This window comes from Mustelus asterias, unplaced genomic scaffold (assembly GCF_964213995.1).
Source record: "Mustelus asterias unplaced genomic scaffold, sMusAst1.hap1.1 HAP1_SCAFFOLD_328, whole genome shotgun sequence".
Taxonomy (NCBI): domain Eukaryota; kingdom Metazoa; phylum Chordata; class Chondrichthyes; order Carcharhiniformes; family Triakidae; genus Mustelus; species Mustelus asterias.
In genome coordinates, this window is record NW_027590290.1 from 286876 (window position 1) to 304833 (window position 17958).

At 50.8% G+C, this 17958-nt stretch overlaps 1 protein-coding gene across 1 annotated transcript in view; it reads left to right on the plus strand.

The window, feature by feature from the left end:
* Positions 1 to 17958, plus strand: part of LOC144486386 (uncharacterized) — a 51175-nt gene that overhangs the window by 28954 nt on the left and 4263 nt on the right. The gene's annotated exons all lie outside the window — the stretch shown is intronic.

Genomic DNA, 17958 nt, shown 5'->3' on the forward strand with positions numbered 1-17958 from the left:
GAGATATCTGTACACTGGACTGGTGGTCTCTCAGTCCCTCTCTCTCAGGGAGATATCTGTACACTGACTGGTGTCTCTCAGTCCCTCTCTCTCAGGGAGATATCTGTACACTGACTGGTGTCTCTCAGTCCCTCTCTCTCAGGGAGATATCTGTACACTGACTGGTGTCTCTCAGTCTCTCTCTCTCAGGGAGATATCTGTACACTGACTGGTGTCTCTCAGTCCCTCTCTCCCAGGGAGATATCTGTACACTGACTGGTGTCTCTCAGTCCCTCTCTCTCAGGGAGATATCTGTACACTGACTGGTGTCTCTCAGTCCCTCTCTCTCAGGGAGATATCTGTACACTGACTGGTGTCTCTCAGTCCCTCTCTCTCAGGGAGATATCTGTACACTGACTGGTGTCTCTCAGTCCCTCTCTCTCAGGGAGATATCTGTACACTGACTGGTGTCTCTCAGTCCCTCTCTCTCAGGGAGATATCTGTACACTGACTGGTGTCTCTCAGTCCCTCTCTCTCAGGGAGATATGTGTACACTGACTGGTGTCTCTCAGTCCCTCTCTCTCAGGGAGATATCTGTACACTGACTGGTGTCTCTCAGTCCCTCTCTCTCAGGGAGATATCTGTACAATGACTGGTGTCTCTCAGCCCCTCTCTCTCAGGGAGATATCTGTACACTGACTGGTGTCTCTCTGTCCCTCTCTCTCAGGGAGATATCTGTACACTGACTGGTGTCTCTCAGTCCCTCTCTCTCAGGGAGATATCTGTACACTGACTGGTGTCTCTCAGTCCCTCTCTCTCAGGGAGATATCTGTACACTGACTGGTGTCTCTCAGTCTCTCTCTCTCAGGAAGATAACTGTACACTGACTGGTGTCTCTCAGTCCCTCTCTCTCAGGGAGATTAGGTGGGTTGTCCACTGACTGGTGTCTCTCAGTCCCTCTCTCTCAGGGAGATATCTGTACACTGACTGGTGTCTCTCAGTCCCTCTCTCTCAGGGAGATATCTGTACACTGACTGGTGTCTCTCAGTCCCTCTCTCTCAGGGAGATATCTGTACACTGACTGGTGTCTCTCAGTCCCTCTCTCTCAGGGAGGTATCTGTACACTGACTGGTGTCTCTCAGTCCCTCTCTCTCAGGGATATATCTGTACACTGACTGGTGTCTCTCAGTCCCTCTCTCTCAGGGAGATATCTGTACACTGACTGGTGTCTCTCAGTCCCTCACTCTCAGGGAGATATGTGTACACTGACTGGTGTCTCTCAGTCCCTCTCTCTCAGGGAGGTATCTGTACACTGACTGGTGTCTCTCAGTCCCTCTCTCTCAGGGAGATATGTGTACACTGACTGGTGTCTCTCAGTCCCGCTCTCTCAGGGAGATATCTGTACACTGACTGGTGTCTCTCAGTCCCTCTCTCTCAGGGAGATATCTGTACACTGACTGGTGTCTCTCAGTCTCTCTCTCTCAGGGAGATATCTGTACACTGACTGGTGTCTCTCAGTCCCTCTCTCTCAGGGAGGTATCTGTACACTGACTGGTGTCTCTCAGTCCCTCTCTCTCAGGGATATATCTGTACACTGACTGGTGTCTCTCAGTCCCTCTCTCTCAGGGAGATATCTGTACACTGACTGGTGTCTCTCAGTCCCTCACTCTCAGGGAGATATGCTGTACACTGACTGGTGTCTCTCAGTCCCTCTCTCTCAGGGAGATATCTGTACACTGACTGGTGTCTCTCAGTCTCTCTCTCTCAGGAAGATAACTGTACACTGACTGGTGTCTCTCAGTCCCTCTCTCTCAGGGAGATATCTGTACACTGACTGGTGTCTCTCAGTCCCTCTCTCTCAGGGAGATATCTGTACACTGACTGGTGTCTCTCAGTCCCTCTCTCTCAGGGAGATATCTGTACACTGACTGGTGTCTCTCAGTCCCTCTCTCTCAGGGAGATATCTGTACACTGACTGGTGTCTCTCAGTCCCTCTCTCTCAGGGAGGTATCTGTACACTGACTGGTGTCTCTCAGTCCCTCTCTCTCAGGGATATATCTGTACACTGACTGGTGTCTCTCAGTCCCTCTCTCTCAGGGAGATATCTGTACACTGACTGGTGTCTCTCAGTCCCTCACTCTCAGGGAGATATGTGTACACTGACTGGTGTCTCTCAGTCCCTCTCTCTCAGGGAGGTATCTGTACACTGACTGGTGTCTCTCAGTCCCTCTCTCTCAGGGAGATATGTGTACACTGACTGGTGTCTCTCAGTCCCGCTCTCTCAGGGAGATATCTGTACACTGACTGGTGTCTCTCAGTCCCTCTCTCTCAGGGAGATATGTGTACACTGACTGGTGTCTCTCAGTCCCTCTCTCTCAGGGAGATATCTGTACACTGACTGGTGTCTCTCAGTCCCTCTCTCTCAGGGAGGTATCTGTACACTGACTGGTGTCTCTCAGTCCCTCTCTCTCAGGGATATATCTGTACACTGACTGGTGTCTCTCAGTCCCTCTCTCTCAGGGAGATATCTGTACACTGACTGGTGTCTCTCAGTCCCTCACTCTCAGGGAGATATGTGTACACTGACTGGTGTCTCTCAGTCCCTCTCTCTCAGGGAGGTATCTGTACACTGACTGGTGTCTCTCAGTCCCTCTCTCTCAGGGAGATATGTGTACACTGACTGGTGTCTCTCAGTCCCGCTCTCTCAGGGAGATATCTGTACACTGACTGGTGTCTCTCAGTCCCTCTCTCTCAGGGAGATATCTGTACACTGACTGGTGTCTCTCAGTCTCTCTCTCTCAGGGAGATATCTGTACACTGACTGGTGTCTCTCAGTCCCTCTCTCTCAACGAGATATCTGTACACTGACTGGTGTCTCTCAGTCCCTCTCTCTCAGGGAGATATCTGTACACTGACTGGTGTCTCTCAGTCCCTCTCTCTCTGGGAGATATCTGTACACTGACTGGTGTCTCTCAGTCCCTCACTCTCAGGGAGATATGTGTACACTGACTGGTGTCTCTCAGTCCCTCTCTCTCAGGGAGATATCTGTACACTGACTGGTGTCTCTCAGTCCCTCTCTCTCAGGGAGATATCTGTACACTGACTGGTGTCTCTCAGTCCCTCTCTCTCAGGGAGATATCTGTACACTGACTGGTGTCTCTCAGTCCCTCTCTCTCAGGGAGATATCTGTACACTGACTGGTGTCTCTCAGTCCCTCTCTCTCAGGGAGATATCTGGACACTGACTGGTGTCTCTCAGTCTCTCTCTCTCAGGGAGATATCTGTACACTGACTGGTGTCTCTCAGTCCCTCTCTCCCAGGGAGATATCTGTACACTGACTGGTGTCTCTCAGTCCCTCTCTCTCAGGGAGATATCTGGACACTGACTGGTGTCTCTCAGTCCCTCTCTCTCAGGGAGATATCTGTACACTGACTGGTGTCTCTCAGTCCCTCTCTCTCAGGGAGATATCTGTACACTGACTGGTGTCTCTCAGTCCCTCTCTCTCAGGGAGATATCTGTACACTGACTGGTGTCTCTCAGTCCCTCTCTCTCAGGGAGGTATCTGTACACTGACTGGTGTCTCTCAGTCCCTCTCTCTCAGGGAGATATGTGTACACTGACTGGTGTCTCTCAGTCCCTCTCTCTCAGGGAGATATCTGTACACTGACTGGTGTCTCTCAGTCCCTCTCTCTCAGGGAGATATCTGTACAATGACTGGTGTCTCTCAGCCCCTCTCTCTCAGGGAGATATCTGTACACTGACTGGTGTCTCTCTGTCCCTCTCTCTCAGGGAGATATCTGTACACTGACTGGTGTCTCTCAGTCCCTCTCTCTCAGGGAGATATCTGTACACTGACTGGTGTCTCTCAGTCCCTCTCTCTCAGGGAGATATCTGTACACTGACTGGTGTCTCTCAGTCTCTCTCTCTCAGGAAGATAACTGTACACTGACTGGTGTCTCTCAGTCCCTCTCTCTCAGGGAGATATCTGTACACTGACTGGTGTCTCTCAGTCCCTCTCTCTCAGGGAGATATCTGTACACTGACTGGTGTCTCTCAGTCCCTCTCTCTCAGGGAGATATCTGTACACTGACTGGTGTCTCTCAGTCCCTCTCTCTCAGGGAGATATCTGTACACTGACTGGTGTCTCTCAGTCCCTCTCTCTCAGGGAGGTATCTGTACACTGACTGGTGTCTCTCAGTCCCTCTCTCTCAGGGATATATCTGTACACTGACTGGTGTCTCTCAGTCCCTCTCTCTCAGGGAGATATCTGTACACTGACTGGTGTCTCTCAGTCCCTCACTCTCAGGGAGATATGTGTACACTGACTGGTGTCTCTCAGTCCCTCTCTCTCAGGGAGGTATCTGTACACTGACTGGTGTCTCTCAGTCCCTCTCTCTCAGGGAGATATGTGTACACTGACTGGTGTCTCTCAGTCCCGCTCTCTCAGGGAGATATCTGTACACTGACTGGTGTCTCTCAGTCCCTCTCTCTCAGGGAGATATCTGTACACTGACTGGTGTCTCTCAGTCTCTCTCTCTCAGGGAGATATCTGTACACTGACTGGTGTCTCTCAGTCCCTCTCTCTCAGGGAGGTATCTGTACACTGACTGGTGTCTCTCAGTCCCTCTCTCTCAGGGATATATCTGTACACTGACTGGTGTCTCTCAGTCCCTCTCTCTCAGGGAGATATCTGTACACTGACTGGTGTCTCTCAGTCCCTCACTCTCAGGGAGATATGTGTACACTGACTGGTGTCTCTCAGTCCCTCTCTCTCAGGGAGATATCTGTACACTGACTGGTGTCTCTCAGTCTCTCTCTCTCAGGAAGATAACTGTACACTGACTGGTGTCTCTCAGTCCCTCTCTCTCAGGGAGATATCTGTACACTGACTGGTGTCTCTCAGTCCCTCTCTCTCAGGGAGATATCTGTACACTGACTGGTGTCTCTCAGTCCCTCTCTCTCAGGGAGATATCTGTACACTGACTGGTGTCTCTCAGTCCCTCTCTCTCAGGGAGATATCTGTACACTGACTGGTGTCTCTCAGTCCCTCTCTCTCAGGGAGGTATCTGTACACTGACTGGTGTCTCTCAGTCCCTCTCTCTCAGGGATATATCTGTACACTGACTGGTGTCTCTCAGTCCCTCTCTCTCAGGGAGATATCTGTACACTGACTGGTGTCTCTCAGTCCCTCACTCTCAGGGAGATATGTGTACACTGACTGGTGTCTCTCAGTCCCTCTCTCTCAGGGAGGTATCTGTACACTGACTGGTGTCTCTCAGTCCCTCTCTCTCAGGGAGATATGTGTACACTGACTGGTGTCTCTCAGTCCCGCTCTCTCAGGGAGATATCTGTACACTGACTGGTGTCTCTCAGTCCCTCTCTCTCAGGGAGATATCTGTACACTGACTGGTGTCTCTCAGTCCCTCTCTCTCAGGGAGATATCTGTACACTGACTGGTGTCTCTCAGTCCCTCTCTCTCAGGGAGGTATCTGTACACTGACTGGTGTCTCTCAGTCCCTCTCTCTCAGGGATATATCTGTACACTGACTGGTGTCTCTCAGTCCCTCTCTCTCAGGGAGATATCTGTACACTGACTGGTGTCTCTCAGTCCCTCACTCTCAGGGAGATATGTGTACACTGACTGGTGTCTCTCAGTCCCTCTCTCTCAGGGAGGTATCTGTACACTGACTGGTGTCTCTCAGTCCCTCTCTCTCAGGGAGATATGTGTACACTGACTGGTGTCTCTCAGTCCCGCTCTCTCAGGGAGATATCTGTACACTGACTGGTGTCTCTCAGTCCCTCTCTCTCAGGGAGATATCTGTACACTGACTGGTGTCTCTCAGTCTCTCTCTCTCAGGGAGATATCTGTACACTGACTGGTGTCTCTCAGTCCCTCTCTCTCAACGAGATATCTGTACACTGACTGGTGTCTCTCAGTCCCTCTCTCTCAGGGAGATATCTGTACACTGACTGGTGTCTCTCAGTCCCTCTCTCTCAGGGAGATATCTGTACACTGACTGGTGTCTCTCAGTCCCTCACTCTCAGGGAGATATGTGTACACTGACTGGTGTCTCTCAGTCCCTCTCTCTCAGGGAGATATCTGTACACTGACTGGTGTCTCTCAGTCCCTCTCTCTCAGGGAGATATCTGTACACTGACTGGTGTCTCTCAGTCCCTCACTCTCAGGGAGATATGTGTACACTGACTGGTGTCTCTCAGTCCCTCTCTCTCAGGGAGATATCTGGACACTGACTGGTGTCTCTCAGTCCCGCTCTCTCAGGGAGATATCTGTACACTGACTGGTGTCTCTCAGTCCCTCTCTCTCAGGGAGATATCTGTACACTGACTGGTGTCTCTCAGTCTCTCTCTCTCAGGGAGATATCTGTACACTGACTGGTGTCTCTCAGTCCCTCTCTCTCAACGAGATATCTGTACACTGACTGGTGTCTCTCAGTCCCTCTCTCTCAGGGAGATATCTGTACACTGACTGGTGTCTCTCAGTCCCTCTCTCTCAGGGAGATATCTGTACACTGACTGGTGTCTCTCAGTCCCTCTCTCTCAGGGAGATATCTGTACACTGACTGGTGTCTCTCAGTCCCTCTCTCTCAGGGAGATACCTGTTCACTGACTGGTGTCTCTCAGTCCCTCTCTCTCAGGGAGATATCTGTACACTGACTGGTGTCTCTCAGTCCCTCTCTCTCAACGAGATATCTGTACACTGACTGGTGTCTCTCAGTCCCTCTCTCTCAGGGAGATATCTGTACACTGACTGGTGTCTCTCAGTCCCTCTCTCTCAGGGAGATATCTGTACACTGACTGGTGTCTCTCAGTCCCTCTCTCTCAGGGAGATATCTGTACACTGACTGGTGTCTCTCAGTCCCTCTCTCTCAGGGAGATATCTGTACACTGACTGGTGTCTCTCAGTCCCTCTCTCTCAGGGAGATATCTGTTTACTGACTGGTGTCTCTCAGTCCCTCTCTCTCAGGGAGATATCTGTACACTGACTGGTGTCTCTCAGTCTCTCTCTCAGGGAGATATCTGTACACTGACTGGTGTCTCTCAGTCCCTCTCTCTCAGGGAGATATCTGTACACTGACTGGTGTCTCTCAGTCCCTCTCTCTCAACAAGATATCTGTACACTGACTGTTGTCTCTCTGTCCCTCTCTCTCAGGGAGATATCTGTACACTGACTGGTGTCTCTCAGTCCCTCTCTCTCAGGGAGATGTCTGTACACTGACTGGTGTCTCTCAGTCCCTCTCTCTCAGGGAGATATCTGTACACTGACTGGTGTCTCTCAGTCCCTCTCTCTCAGGGAGATATCTGTACACTGACTGGTGTCTCCCAGTCCCTCTCTCTCAGGGAGATATCTGTACACTGACTGGTGTCTCCCAGTCCCTCTCTCTCAGGGAGATATCTGTACACTGACTGGTGTCTCTCAGTCCCTCTCTCTCAGGGAGATATCTGTTTACTGACTGGTGTCTCTCAGTCCCTCTCTCTCAGGGAGATATCTGTACACTGACTGGTGTCTCTCAGTCCCTCTCTCTCAACGAGATATCTGTACACTGACTGGTGTCTCTCTGTCCCTCTCTCTCAGGGAGATATCTGTACACTGACTGGTGTCTCTCAGTCCCTCTCTCTCAGGGAGATATCTGTACACTGACTGGTGTCTCCCAGTCCCTCTCTCTCAGGGGAATATCTGTACACTGACTGGTGTCTCTCAGTCTCTCTCTCTCAGGGAGATATCTGTACACTGACTGGTGTCTCTCAGACTCTCTCTCTCAGGGAGATATCTGTACACTGACTGTGTCTCTCAGTCCCTCTCTCTCAGGGAGATATCTGTACACTGACTGGTGTCTCTCAGTCTCTCTCTCTCAGGGAGATATCTGTACACTGACTGGTGTCACTCAGTCCCTCTCTCTCAGGGAGGTATCTGTGCACTGACTGGTGACTCTCAGTCCCTCTCTCTCAGGGATATATCTGTACACTGACTGGTGTCTCTCAGTCCCTCTCTCTCAGGGAGATATCTGTACACTGACTGGTGTCTCTCAGTCCCTCACTCTCAGGGAGATATGTGTACACTGACTGGTGTCTCTCAGTCCCTCTCTCTCAGGGAGATATCTGTACACTGACTGGTGTCTCTCAGTCTCTCTCTCTCAGGAAGATAACTGTACACTGACTGGTGTCTCTCAGTCCCTCTCTCTCAGGGAGATATCTGTACACTGACTGGTGTCTCTCAGTCCCTCTCTCTCAGGGAGATATCTGTACACTGACTGGTGTCTCTCAGTCCCTCTCTCTCAGGGAGATATCTGTACACTGACTGGTGTCTCTCAGTCCCTCTCTCTCAGGGAGGTATCTGTACACTGACTGGTGTCTCTCAGTCCCTCTCTCTCAGGGATATATCTGTACACTGACTGGTGTCTCTCAGTCCCTCTCTCTCAGGGAGATATCTGTACACTGACTGGTGTCTCTCAGTCCCTCACTCTCAGGGAGATATGTGTACACTGACTGGTGTCTCTCAGTCCCTCTCTCTCAGGGAGGTATCTGTACACTGACTGGTGTCTCTCAGTCCCTCTCTCTCAGGGAGATATGTGTACACTGACTGGTGTCTCTCAGTCCCGCTCTCTCAGGGAGATATCTGTACACTGACTGGTGTCTCTCAGTCCCTCTCTCTCAGGGAGATATCTGTACACTGACTGGTGTCTCTCAGTCTCTCTCTCTCAGGGAGATATCTGTACACTGACTGGTGTCTCTCAGTCCCTCTCTCTCAGGGAGGTATCTGTACACTGACTGGTGTCTCTCAGTCCCTCTCTCTCAGGGATATATCTGTACACTGACTGGTGTCTCTCAGTCCCTCTCTCTCAGGGAGATATCTGTACACTGACTGGTGTCTCTCAGTCCCTCACTCTCAGGGAGATATGTGTACACTGACTGGTGTCTCTCAGTCCCTCTCTCTCAGGGAGATATCTGTACACTGACTGGTGTCTCTCAGTCCCTCTCTCTCAGGGAGATATGTGTACACTGACTGGTGTCTCTCAGTCCCGCTCTCTCAGGGAGATATCTGTACACTGACTGGTGTCTCTCAGTCCCTCTCTCTCAGGGAGATATCTGTACACTGACTGGTGTCTCTCAGTCTCTCTCTCTCAGGGAGATATCTGTACACTGACTGGTGTCTCTCAGTCCCTCTCTCTCAACGAGATATCTGTACACTGACTGGTGTCTCTCAGTCCCTCTCTCTCAGGGAGATATCTGTACACTGACTGGTGTCTCTCAGTCCCTCTCTCTCAGGGAGATATCTGTACACTGACTGGTGTCTCTCAGTCCCTCACTCTCAGGGAGATATGTGTACACTGACTGGTGTCTCTCAGTCCCTCTCTCTCAGGGAGATATCTGTACACTGACTGGTGTCTCTCAGTCCCTCTCTCTCAGGGAGATATCTGTACACTGACTGGTGTCTCTCAGTCCCTCACTCTCAGGGAGATATGTGTACACTGACTGGTGTCTCTCAGTCCCTCTCTCTCAGGGAGATATCTGGACACTGACTGGTGTCTCTCAGTCCCGCTCTCTCAGGGAGATATCTGTACACTGACTGGTGTCTCTCAGTCCCTCTCTCTCAGGGAGATATCTGTACACTGACTGGTGTCTCTCAGTCTCTCTCTCAGGGAGATATCTGTACACTGACTGGTGTCTCTCAGTCCCTCTCTCTCAACGAGATATCTGTACACTGACTGGTGTCTCTCAGTCCCTCTCTCTCAGGGAGATATCTGTACACTGACTGGTGTCTCTCAGTCCCTCTCTCTCAGGGAGATATCTGTACATTGACTGGTGTCTCTCAGTCCCTCTCTCTCAGGGAGATATCTGTACACTGACTGGTGTCTCTCAGTCCCTCTCTCTCAGGGAGATACCTGTTCACTGACTGGTGTCTCTCAGTCCCTCTCTCTCAGGGAGATATCTGTACACTGACTGGTGTCTCTCAGTCCCTCTCTCTCAGGGAGATATCTGTACACTGACTGGTGTCTCTCAGTCCCTCTCTCTCAGGGAGATATCTGTACACTGACTGGTGTCTCTCAGTCCCTCTCTCTCAGGGAGATATCTGTACACTGACTGGTGTCTCTCAGTCCCTCTCTCTCAGGGAGATATCTGTACACTGACTGGTGTCTCTCAGTCCCTCTCTCTCAGGGAGATATCTGTACACTGACTGGTGTCTCTCAGTCCCTCTCTCTCAGGGAGATATCTGTTTACTGACTGTTGTCTCTCAGTCCCTCTCTCTCAGGGAGATATCTGTACACTGACTGGTGTCTCTCAGTCTCTCTCTCAGGGAGATATCTGTACACTGACTGGTGTCTCTCAGTCCCTCTCTCTCAGGGAGATATCTGTACACTGACTGGTGTCTCTCAGTCCCTCTCTCTCAACAAGATATCTGTACACTGACTGTTGTCTCTCTGTCCCTCTCTCTCAGGGAGATATCTGTACACTGACTGGTGTCTCTCAGTCCCTCTCTCTCAGGGAGATGTCTGTACACTGACTGGTGTCTCTCAGTCCCTCTCTCTCAGGGAGATATCTGTACACTGACTGGTGTCTCTCAGTCCCTCTCTCTCAGGGAGATATCTGTACACCGACTGGTGTCTCCCAGTCCCTCTCTCTCAGGGAGATATCTGTACACTGACTGGTGTCTCCCAGTCCCTCTCTCTCAGGGAGATATCTGTACACTGCCTGGTGTCTCTCAGTCCCTCTCTCTCAGGGAGATATCTGTTTACTGACTGGTGTCTCTCAGTCCCTCTCTCTCAGGGAGATATCTGTACACTGACTGGTGTCTCTCAGTCCCTCTCTCTCAACGAGATATCTGTCCACTGACTGGTGTCTCTCTGTCCCTCTCTCTCAGGGAGATATCTGTACACTGACTGGTGTCTCTCAGTCCCTCTCTCTCAGGGAGATATCTGTACACTGACTGGTGTCTCCCAGTCCCTCTCTCTCAGGGGAATATCTGTACACTGACTGGTGTCTCTCAGTCTCTCTCTCTCAGGGAGATATCTGTACACTGACTGGTGTCTCTCAGTCTCTCTCTCTCAGGGAGATATCTGTACACTGACTGTGTCTCTCAGTCCCTCTCTCTCAGGGAGATATCTGTACACTGACTGGTATCTCTCAGTCCCTCTCTCACAGGGAGATATCTGTACACCGACTGGTGTCTCTCAGTCCCTCTCTCTCAGGGAGATATCTGTACACTGACTGGTGTCTCTCAGTCCCTCTCTCTCAGGGAGGTATCTGTACACTGACTGGTGTCTCTCAGTCCCTCTCTCTCAGGGATATATCTGTACACTGACTGGTGTCTCTCAGTCCCTCTCTCTCAGGGAGATATCTGTACACTGACTGGTGTCTCTCAGTCCCTCACTCTCATGGAGATATGTGTACACTGACTGGTGTCTCTCAGTCCCTCTCTCTCAGGGAGGTATCTGTACACTGACTGGTGTCTCTCAGTCCCTCTCTCTCAGGGAGATATGTGTACACTGACTGGTGTCTCTCAGTCCCGCTCTCTCAGGGAGATATCTGTACACTGACTGGTGTCTCTCAGTCCCTCTCTCTCAGGGAGATATCTGTACACTGACTGGTGTCTCTCAGTCTCTCTCTCTCAGGGAGATATCTGTACACTGACTGGTGTCTCTCAGTCCCTCTCTCTCAGGGAGGTATCTGTACACTGACTGGTGTCTCTCAGTCCCTCTCTCTCAGGGATATATCTGTACACTGACTGGTGTCTCTCAGTCCCTCTCTCTCAGGGAGATATCTGTACACTGACGGGTGTCTCTCAGTCCCTCACTCTCAGGGAGATATGTGTACACTGACTGGTGTCTCTCAGTCCCTCTCTCTCAGGGAGATATCTGTACACTGATTGGTGTCTCTCAGTCTCTCTCTCTCAGGAAGATAACTGTACACTGACTGGTGTCTCTCAGTCCCTCTCTCTCAGGGAGATATCTGTACACTGACTGGTGTCTCTCAGTCCCTCTCTCTCAGGGAGATATCTGTACACTGACTGGTGTCTCTCAGTACCTCTCTCTCAGGGAGATATCAGTACACTGACTGGTGTCTCTCAGTCCCTCTCTCTCAGGGAGATATCTGTACACTGACTGGTGTCTCTCAGTCCCTCTCTCTCAGGGAGGTATCTGTACACTGACTGGTGTCTCTCAGTCCCTCTCTCTCAGGGATATATCTGTACACTGACTGGTGTCTCTCAGTCCCTCTCTCTCAGGGAGATATCTGTACACTGACTGGTGTCTCTCAGTCCCTCACTCTCAGGGAGATATGTGTACACTGACTGGTGTCTCTGTCCCTCTCTCTCAGGGAGGTATCTGTACACTGACTGGTGTCTCTCAGTCCCTCTCTCTCAGGGAGATATGTGTACACTGACTGGTGTCTCTCAGTCCCGCTCTCTCAGGGAGATATCTGTACACTGACTGGTGTCTCTCAGTCCCTCTCTCTCAGGGAGATATCTGTACACTGACTGGTGTCTCTCAGTCTCTCTCTCTCAGGGAGATATCTGTACACTGACTGGTGTCTCTCAGTCCCTCTCTCTCAGGGAGGTATCTGTACACTGACTGGTGTCTCTCAGTCCCTCTCTCTCAGGGATATATCTGTACACTGACTGGTGTCTCTCAGTCCCTCTCTCTCAGGGAGATATCTGTACACTGACTGGTGTCTCTCAGTCCCTCACTCTCAGGGAGATATGTGTACACTGACTGGTGTCTCTCAGTCCCTCTCTCTCAGGGAGGTATCTGTACACTGACTGGTGTCTCTCAGTCCCTCTCTCTCAGGGAGATATGTGTACACTGACTGGTGTCTCTCAGTCCCGCTCTCTCAGGGAGTTATCTGTACACTGACTGGTGTCTCTCAGTCCCTCTCTCTCAGGGAGATATCTGTACACTGACTGGTGTCTCTCAGTCTCTCTCTCTCAGGGAGATATCTGTACACTGACTGGTGTCTCTCAGTCCCTCTCTCTCAACGAGATATCTGTACACTGACTGGTGTCTCTCAGTCCCTCTCTCTCAGGGAGATATCTGTACACTGACTGGTGTCTCTCAGTCCCTCTCTCTCAGGGAGATATCTGTACACTGACTGGTGTCTCTCAGTCCCTCACTCTCAGGGAGATATGTGTACACTGACTGGTGTCTCTCAGTCCCTCTCTCTCAGGGAGATATCTGTACACTGACTGGTGTCTCTCAGTCCCTCTCTCTCAGGGAGATATCTGTACACTGACTGGTGTCTCTCAGTCCCTCACTCTCAGGGAGATATGTGTACACTGACTGGTGTCTCTCAGTCCCTCTCTCTCAGGGAGATATCTGGACACTGACTGGTGTCTCTCAGTCCCGCTCTCTCAGGGAGATATCTGTACACTGACTGGTGTCTCTCAGTCCCTCTCTCTCAGGGAGATATCTGTACACTGACTGGTGTCTCTCAGTCTCTCTCTCTCAGGGAGATATCTGTACACTGACTGGTGTCTCTCAGTCCCTCTCTCTCAACGAGATATCTGTACACTGACTGGTGTCTCTCAGTCCCTCTCTCTCAGGGAGATATCTGTACACTGACTGGTGTCTCTCAGTCCCTCTCTCTCAGGGAGATATCTGTACACTGACTGGTGTCTCTCAGTCCCTCTCTCTCAGGGAGATATCTGTACACTGACTGGTGTCTCTCAGTCCCTCTCTCTCAGGGAGATACCTGTTCACTGACTGGTGTCTCTCAGTCCCTCTCTCTCAGGGAGATATCTGTACACTGACTGGTGTCTCTCAGTCCCTCTCTCTCAACGAGATATCTGTACACTGACTGGTGTCTCTCAGTCCCTCTCTCTCAGGGAGATATCTGTACACTGACTGGTGTCTCTCAGTCCCTCTCTCTCAGGGAGATATCTGTACACTGACTGGTGTCTCTCAGTCCCTCTCTCTCAGGGAGATATCTGTACACTGACTGGTGTCTCTCAGTCCCTCTCTCTCAGGGAGATATCTGTACACTGACTGGTGTCTCTCAGTCCCTCTCTCTCAGGGAGATATCTGTTTACTGACTGGTGTCTCTCAGTCCCTCTCTCTCAGGGTGATATCTGTACACTGACTGGTGTCTCTCAGTCTCTCTCTGGGAGATATCTGTACACTGACTGGTGTCTCTCAGTCCCTCTCTCTCAGGGAGATATCTGTACACTGACTGGTGTCTCTCAGTCCCTCTCTCTCAACAAGATATCTGTACACTGACTGTTGTCTCTCTGTCCCTCTCTCTCAGGGAGATATCTGTACACTGACTGGTGTCTCTCAGTCCCTCTCTCTCAGGGAGATATCTGTACACTGACTGGTGTCTCTCAGTCCCTCTCTCTCAGGGAGATATCTGTACACTGACTGGTGTCTCTCAGTCCCTCTCTCTCAGGGAGATATCTGTACACTGACTGGTGTCTCCCAGTCCCTCTCTCTCAGGGAGATATCTGTACACTGACTGGTGTCTCCCAGTCCCTCTCTCTCAGGGAGATATCTGTACACTGACTGGTGTCTCTCAGTCCCTCTCTCTCAGGGAGATATCTGTTTACTGACTGGTGTCTCTCAGTCCCTCTCTCTCAGGGAGATATCTGTACACTGACTGGTGTCTCTCAGTCCCTCTCTCTCAACGAGATATCTGTACACTGACTGGTGTCTCTCTGTCCCTCTCTCTCAGGGAGATATCTGTACACTGACTGGTGTCTCTCAGTCCCTCTCTCTCAGGGAGATATCTGTACACTGACTGGTGTCTCCCAGTCCCTCTCTCTCAGGGGAATATCTGTACACTGACTGGTGTCTCTCAGTCTCTCTCTCTCAGGGAGATATCTGTACACTGACTGGTGTCTCTCAGTCTCTCTCTCTCAGGGAGATATCTGTACACTGACTGTGTCTCTCAGTCCCTCTCTCTCAGGGAGATATCTGTACACTGACTGGTGTCTCTCAGTCCCTCTCTCTCAGGGAGATATCTGTACACCGACTGGTGTCTCTCAGTCCCTCTCTCTCAGGGAGATATCTGTACACTGACTGGTGTCTCTCACTCCCTCTCTCTCAGGGAGATATCTGTACACTGACTGGTGTCTCTCAGTCCCTCTCTCTCAGGGAGATATCTGTACACTGACTGGTGTCTCTCAGTCCCTCTCTCTCAGGGAGATATCTGTACACTGACTGGTGTCTCTCAGTCCCTCTCTCTCAGGGAGATATCTGTACACTGACTGGTGTATCTCAGTCCCTCTCTCTCAGGGAGATATCTGTACACTGACTGGTGTCTCTCAGTCTCTCTCTCTCAGGGAGATATCTGTACACTGACTGGTGTCTCTCAGTCCCTCTCTCTCAGGGAGATATCTGTACACCGACTGGTGTCTCTCAGTCCCTCTCTCTCAGGGAGATATCTGTACACTGACTGGTGTCTCTCACTCCCTCTCTCTCAGGGAGATATCTGTACACTGACTGGTGTCTCTCAGTCCCTCTCTCTCAGGGAGATATCTGTACACTGACTGGTTTCTCTCAGTCCCTCTCTCTCAGGGAGATATCTGTTTACTGACTGGTGTCTCTCAGTCCCTCTCTCTCAGGGAGATATCTGTACACTGACTGGTGTCTCTCAGTCCCTCTCTCTCAACGAGATATCTGTACACTGACTGGTGTCTCTCTGTCCCTCTCTCTCAGGGAGATATCTGTACACTGACTGGTGTCTCTCAGTCCCTCTCTCTCAGGGAGATATCTGTACACTGACTGGTGTATCTCAGTCCCTCTCTCTCAGGGAGATATCTGTACACTGACTGGTGTCTCTCAGTCTCTCTCTCTCAGGGAGATATCTGTACACTGACTGGTGTCTCTCAGTCCCTCTCTCTCAGGGAGATATCTGTACACTGACTGGTGTCTCAGCCCCTTCTATCCCTCAGGGAGATATCTGTGAACTAGTCAGGCAGCTTGTGTGACGAGTAGGACAGAGGTAATGTTTCAAGTCATTGTTTAAGAGAGCAGGAATGTTGTATTCTGCTGTGCAAACTGAAGGGAGGGATCTTGGGAGGTTGTGTGGAGCAGAGGGGAGAGTGTACACACATGAATGTTATTTTGGAAAATCATAGAAACGTTTTTTAAGTTTAATCATAAGATGTGGGCATCGCTGGCAAGGGCATTTATTTCCCATCCCTAATTGCCCCTTGAGAAGGTGATGGTGAGCTGCCTTCTTGAATCGTCTGCAGTCCCTATGGTGTAGGTACACCCACAGTGCTGTTAGGGAGGGAGTTCCAGGATTTTGACCCAGCGACAGTGAAGGAACGACGATATATTTCCAAGTCAGGATGGTGAGTGACTTGGAGGGGGACCTCCAGGTGGTGGTGTTCCCAGGTATCTGGTGTTCTTTCCTTCTAGATAGTGGTTGTGGGTTTGGAAGGTGCTGCCTAAGGAACCTTGGTGAGTTGCTGCAGTGCATCTTGTAGATGGTACACACGGCTACTACTGTGTCGGTGGTGGAGGGAGTGAATGTTTGTGGATGGGATAACAATCAAGTGGGGCTGTTTTGTCCTGAATGGTGTCAAGTTTCTTGAGTGTCGTTGGAGCTGCACCCATCCAGGCAAGTGGAGAGGGTTTGTCCATATTAATGTCCCATATGAGCTACCAGAACATTGGCCTGAAGGAGATCTCCCCCTGAGTGTGCATAAAGCTAGCCGGCACGCTCCAGGGTTTAGGAGAATGAGGCAATCTCGTAGAAATTCTCAGCAGGTTTGACAGGGTTGATATTGAGAGGGTCTGTCCCCTCCTGGCTTTAGGGTCTGGAGCTGGAGGGTGGGTGGACTCACAGTCTCAGGGTGAGGGGTACGTCCATTATGGACAGAGACCAGGAGAAGCTTCTTCATCCAGAGGATTGTGGTGCTTTGCAATTCCCAACGCCAGGGTTGCTGGGTTCATTAACACAGATTTTTAGATACTGTGAGATTCGAGGGGTCGTGCAAGAAATTTGTATTGGGGGAAAGGATCAGCTGCAATATCACTGAATGGCAGAGCAGGCTTAATGGCCTACTCCAGCCCCCATTCTGATATTCTCATCACGTGATAATGAAAAAGGGAGTTCTCTGAGGAGTGTTTGTACCGGATTGTATCGCGCGATAACCTCTGTCAACACGGTCTGTGTCACTGTGTATGTGTCACATTGTCTCTCTCTTTCTCTCTGTGAGTATGTGTGTGTGTGTGTGCGTGTGTGAGAGGAGAGTGTGTGCGTGTGTGTGTGTGTGAGAGGAGAGTGTGTGCGTGTGTGTGTGAGAGGAGAGTGTGTGCGTGTGTGTGTGAGAGGAGAGTGTGTGCGTGTGTGTGTGCGTGTGTGAGAGTGTGTGCGTGTGTGAGAGTGTGCGCGTGTGTGAGAGTGTGTGCGTGTGTGTGTGCGTGTGTGAGAGTGTGTGCGTGTGTGTGTGCATGTGTGTGAGTGTGTGTGCGAGTATGCGCGAGTGTGAGAGTGTGTGCGCGAGTGTGAGAGTGTGTGCGCGAGTGTGAGAGTGTGTGCGCGAGTGTGTGCATGTGTTGTTATGTGTGAGTGTGTGTGTGTGTCGTTGTGTGTGTGTGGGGGTGAGAGTGCATGTGTGTGTATGTGAGTATGGTTGTGTGTGAATATGTGCGAGAGTGAATGTGAGTGTTTGTATGTGTCTGTGTGAGTTTGAGTGTGTGTATGTAAGTACATGAGTGTGTGTATGTGTGTGAGTCTGTGCGAGTGTTATTGTGTGTGTGAGTCCGTGTGTGTGTGTTGGTGTGGGTGTGTCATTGTGAATGTGTGAGTGAGTGAGTGTGTCAGTGAGTTGGTGCATGTGTGTTCATGTGAGTATGAGTTTTTGTGTGTGTGTGTATTTGTGAGCGCACATGTGCGTGTGTGAATGAGTGCATGTGTGTGATTGCATATGTGTGTGTTGTGTGTGTGTGTCACGGTCACTTTCTCTCTGCCCCTGCCCCTCTCTCTCTCTCCCCCCCCGTCCCCTCAGTAGCCTGCATT